This window comes from Mustela erminea, chromosome 1 (assembly GCF_009829155.1).
Source record: "Mustela erminea isolate mMusErm1 chromosome 1, mMusErm1.Pri, whole genome shotgun sequence".
NCBI classification, from domain to species: domain Eukaryota; kingdom Metazoa; phylum Chordata; class Mammalia; order Carnivora; family Mustelidae; genus Mustela; species Mustela erminea.
In genome coordinates, this window is record NC_045614.1 from 46,493,029 (window position 1) to 46,498,805 (window position 5,777).

Here is a 5,777-nt window from a genome sequence, read left to right on the forward strand (position 1 = left end):
TACTACAGCTTTCAAGAATTTCAGAAGTTGAAAGCATCATTGAATTATGTGCCCATGTGGATTAGACACACACACACACACACACAAAATGAAAGATAGTTTGGTTCACAAACAAGAACAACTGCCTCTTTAAAATTCTTTCCATGTACTTAAAATATGGAGCTTTTTTTGTGGAGAGAAATAATCTAATCCTTGGGCTAGGTAAACAGGTTGTTTCCTTCCTGATTTTTATTTTAGCTAACTACATTCTCTCCATGCTTGAGTCTACTTTTGAATGAAATAATTTTGTGTTTTAGTCTAAATGCCTTAATGTTGATTTTTCTAGACATGAAATTATATCTAAGAAATACACCACTAAAGACATCTACCCTGTAAACATATAATGACTAACTCTGGGCAATTTACTGTTTGAGTTGGTAGGTCTTCTAGTGTGGAGTTCCATCAATGGAAATAGTTCTGAGTTTCAACAATTGTATTCTAGGAACAACAGCAATAACAAAAACAGGCACTTGGTTAAAAAGAAGTAAATGAAAGTTATTGTTATTTTTCATGAGCTTCTAATCTGTAGAAGATGGTCCTCTCAGTGTATCTCTAAATTCATTATATCATTAAGTCATTTGATTCCCACAATGTCTATAAGGTGGATCAGTCCAGGGTTAACACCATCCCCAGTTTGTAGATGAAAACCATGAGACACAAAAAGGTTAACTGGCCTGTACAAGGTAACACAGAAAGTTAATGTGAAACAGGGACCAATCCAAATTTCCTGGTCGCTAATTTAATTTGTTACTTCACAGAATGATTTGCCACATTACTTCACTTCCCATCATCAGGGCCCACACTGTCCATATCTAAATGTCTTCAAGAAACACAGGAACATTGACTATTATTCCCCTGGATTCACCTTTCTCCTTTGTTCAGAATAAGCAATTTCTAACCACTACCACATGTGATTGTTTTCCAGCAAAGCTTTCCCATATATGATCTGAAATTTTCAAAAGAGATATCTATTGCTACACTGAAGTGTGAGGAAGCTTTGGGTTTTATCTTCCCATATCCCAGCTTAATCTATTAAATTTTGAACTCCGTGATTCTCTGAAGGTGTTTAAGATTCAGTGCTCAAATCCCAAATTTCTCAAGGGTCAGCAAGTCAAATTCATTTACACTTTGTCCCTGAGTTTCTTTCCCTTTTATTCCCTTTTTTATGTGAAAAGCAATAAAGGAGTGACCCTTGCTTTTCACTCAGAACCTCTTTGGTCTGTACTTTAATCACTTCTTATCTGGTATCTTCACTTAGGTTATCCTGAAAATAAGTGCTACACAATTATTTACTTCTTGCTGGACAATTCCAGCAATTTTTACCAAGTCAGCTTGATGCCTACTAAGATTGGCAGTTATAAAATCATGAGTCCAAATCTGCCATTACTTGGAATGCAATAAAGTCAAATACGTGGCATTGCAAAATACAAAGGAAAACTATTTGGGAAAACTATTTTGTATAAAACAAAGCGTGTGATCAGCTAATGAATCTTGAGTGAACAAAACAAAGCATTAGTTATAATCGTATAATGGAAAATTCTTCAGCCATTAAAAGCAATGGCACAGATCTATATTTACTGACATGAGAAGCTTGTAACATTTTATGGAACTCTATACAGTATGGCTCCATTCTTAACAATATGGCTCCATGAAAAATAAAAGTCTAAAAACTGTGATTCTCTCTAAGCAGAGGACTTATAGGTTATTTTCATTTTTTTAATTTATTTTTACTTCCTAGTTTTCCTATAATGAATTCATCTTTCTTACCTTATAATAATGGAAAAGTCAAAGCCTGACTGTAGAAAGTTAACTAAAGGAAAGGTTAACAAAACCGTGGTCCTTCCTTTCCCATCCTTCAAACATGGGAAGGATCATGGAGTAAAATTAATGTAAAGGAAAACTTCGCATTTGACCAAATAACAAATTATTCCTGAGAAGAAATTAAAATTATAATGCTAATTAATATTCAAGAAATTATAAATAGGTGAGCAGCAAGTTAAGGGCAGCTTCTTCCCCATCTTCTCTGCAACTTATTTTCTTGGTTCTCACCTTTTTTGCTTTAGGGAAAAATAGGCGGTTTAGTGAAAAGAGGTTTGAACTTGGCAGTCAAAGGCCTTGATTATCCTATTAGTCTCTCTTAGTTGGGGAGGATTCACTACCCCAATGGGCTTTAGTTTCTTTATCAAGAATGAGGATTGGGGATACCTCCATGGCTCAGTCGGTTAAATGTCTGTCTTGGGCTCAGGTCATGATTTCAGGGTTCCAGGATTGAGTACTACATCAGGCTCCTTGCTCGGTGAGAAGCCTGCTTCCACCAGCTGCTCCCCCTGCTTGTTCTCTCTCTCTCTCTCTCCCTCTGACAAATAAATAAAATCTTTAAAAAATAAACGAAAATTTTTTAAAAAGAATGAAGACAATAACACCACCTAACTCATGATGTTATTATGAGAATTCCCTGAGAAAATGTGTATGAAAATATGGACAATGGAGTTAGAATTCAAAAAATATAACTTAAACAGAATTTCTGCCCCGATTCTCACTTTGGTTTTCTGCTCCACATGAAACAAACAGATACGTTAACTCATCAGGTTCTTGGATCTCATTTCCATGGACTATTTGGTCCCAATTAATATTCAAGTTGAGATCTGACAAGAGCTATGTCTTTCTAATTATCCCTCTGTGCCACCTAGAGGCTCAGAAAGGTTTGAATTTGTTGAACATACAAAACAAAATGCCTATGTGTCTTTGTAGAAGGATTCTTGGCTTGAAACTAAACTGTGTCCATGTCAATACTCAGCCATGTCAGGACAAATCTGGCTGCCTGTTAGGATAGGCTCATGAAAATTCCATTTGCATGAATGAATGGGACCTTTCCTCTCTTAGCAAAGAATAGAAATTTTCTCCAGAGTTCTCTTTGGAAGTCTAAACATACTTTTAGCCTTGTCTCTCCTTCCTCAGAAAGATAAAAGAACATAACATATACATGAAACAAGAACAGGGTACTATGAAACAATATATAAGAGAACAAAGAGCCTTGAAGATTTAAACTGTGATTGTCTGTCCACATTTAAAAGGTAATAGAAGAGTTTAATGAACAAAGAAACTTCCAGAAAATAGGACCAAAAATATCAAAGAAATAAAAATAAAAGAGGAAAGTTAAGAAAGTTAGAGAATGAAGTCCAACATTTTAGTTTCAGAAAGAGGGACTGCCATCTTTTTTCTTAATGAGCCTTTTAGTACTGTTTGAATTTTTTTTATTGACATATAATGTATTACTTGTTCCAGGGGTACTCGTCTGTGATTGATCAGTCTTACACAATTCACAGCACTATCTTAAATTTTAAATGTGCACATGTATAGCCTTGAAAAAAACAGAAATAAATTTTGAAATTACTATTTATACTCATTATAAACATTTTTTTACTTCTAATTTATTCCTTAACACCCCATAGTAACTATATTATTAAGTCAATACTGATATTCTAAATGCCAAATCTTTTTTTTTTTTTCTTACTAAACTTTTGTTTTAAAGGATGTTAAAATTCTGTGACAGATTTTTGGTTAAGTTGTTTCCATTAAAGTACTGATTTTAAAAACTAATAACTTTAAACTGCCATACACACACAAAAACAAATGGCCCACAAAACATTATCCTTTCCTTCTGAAGGCTTTATGATGTATTGTAATCATTAACCAGCCTTTTATTATTAAATTTAAATGGCCAATTAGGGTGCCTGGGTGGCTCAGTGGGTTAAAGCCTCTGCCTTCGGCTCAGGTTGTGATCCCAGGGTCCTGGGATCGAGCCCCACATCAGGCTCTCTGCTCAGCAGTGAGCCGGCTTCTCTTCCTCTCTCTCTGCCTACCTGTGATCTCTGTCTGTCAAATAAATAAATAAAATCTTTAAATTTAAGTGGCTAATTGACACAAACAGTTCTGAGACCATTCTTCCACCATTAAGACTGGGGTGGCAGGTATTGGGGATAATATTCATTTAGCCTTCTGAGCTTTCTGGGCAGTCTTGGCAGTATTGCCACTCCAGCTGCCTTCCAGTCCACTGCTTTGATGACACCTATAGCAACTGTCTGTCTCGTCTCACAAACAGCAAAATGGCCCCAAAGAGGATAGTCAGAACAGCTCTCAACACACATAGGTTTGCCAGGAACCATATCAACAATGGCAGCATCACCAGATTTCAAGAACTTGGGACCATCTTCCAATTTTTATCTAGAACAAGAACCTATCTTCTCCTTCAGCTCAGCAAACCTGCAAGCAATGTGAGCTGTGCAATAATCTAGTACAGGTACATATCCAGCACTGATCTGGCCTGGATGGTTCAGGATAATCACCTGAGCTGTGAAGCCAGCTGCTTCCCTTAATGGGTCATTCTTGCTGTCACCAGCCACATGGCTACAATGAACTTCTTTGACAGATACATTCTTGACACGGAAGCCCACAATGTCCCCAGGAAGAGCCTCACTCAAAGTTTCATGGTGCATTTCAACAGACTTTACTTCAGTTGTAACATTGACTGGAGCAAAGGTGACCATTTGCCAGGTTTAAGAACACCAGCTGCCATTCGGCCCACAGGGACAGTATCAACACCACCAAATTTAAAGACATCCTGGAGAGGCAAATGCTAGCGCTTATCAGTTGAACAAGTTGTGGCAGAATGCAATCCAAAGCTCAAGCAGTGTGGCTCCGCTGGCATTCCCATCTTTACGGATGACTTTCCAACCCTTGAACCAAGGCACGTTAGCACTTGGCTCCAGCATGTTGTCACCATTCCAACCAGAAATTGGAACAAATGCTACTCTGTTGGGGTTGTAACCAATTTTTTTGATGTAGGTATTGTCTGCCTTAATGACTTCCCTGTAACTCTTCTGGTTGTAGTGTGGCTCCATGGAATCTGTTTTGTTAACACCAACAATGAGTTGTTTTACACCCAGTGTGTAAGCCAGAAGGGCATGCTCATTCTTAGAGATACATGCTTCAAATTCACCAACACCAGTAGCAACAATCAGGACAGTACAGTCAGGCTGAGATGTGTCCATAATCATGTTTTTGATAAAAGTCTCTGTGTCCTGGGGCATAATACTTACTGGTCTCGAATTTCCACAGGGAGATATCAACAGTGATACCACATTCATGTGCAGCTTTCAGCTGATCCAAGATCCAAGGCATACTTGAAGGACCCTTTTTCCATCTCAGCAGCCTCCTTCTCAAATTTTTCCATGGTTCTTTTGTCAATCCCACCACATTTGTAGATCAGATGACCAGTAGTGGTAGACTTGCCCGAATCTACTACATGTCCAATGACAACAATGTTTATTTGAGTGTTTTCCTTTCTCATTTTGGTTTAGGTTTAGCAGTGGTTTTCATGACACCTATGTTCTGGTGGCAAACCCATTTGAAAAAGCCTAAATGCCAAATCTAATGGACTATTTTCAATACTCATACTACTGAAGAACTATGCAATATTTGCATTCAATCACTTCCCCATCCTCATTTAATTTCTAGGATGGCCCTCTCCCCTAGCTCTCCTCCTCTTAGATCAGTATCACCATGGTTGATTTCTCTTTACATTACATTTGTCGGAGGCAGGCCCCTGGCCAGGGCGGCCTCCGCCATTAAAAGATGGCGCCTGGCTAGTTGCCAGGTTAGAATTGCCTTGTGAGACTAAGCGGAACGCCCAAAGAGGAAGTAAACAGCATTGGTTGCTAGCGAAGTTGTTCGTTTAG

At 37.9% G+C, this 5,777-nt stretch overlaps 1 pseudogene; it reads right to left on the reverse strand.

Annotated features, from left to right (window-relative positions):
• Nucleotides 1-3,911: 3,911 nt before the first annotated feature.
• LOC116600651 lies at nucleotides 3,912-5,497 on the reverse strand (annotated as a pseudogene).
• Between the last annotated feature and the right edge of the window lie 280 nt (nucleotides 5,498-5,777).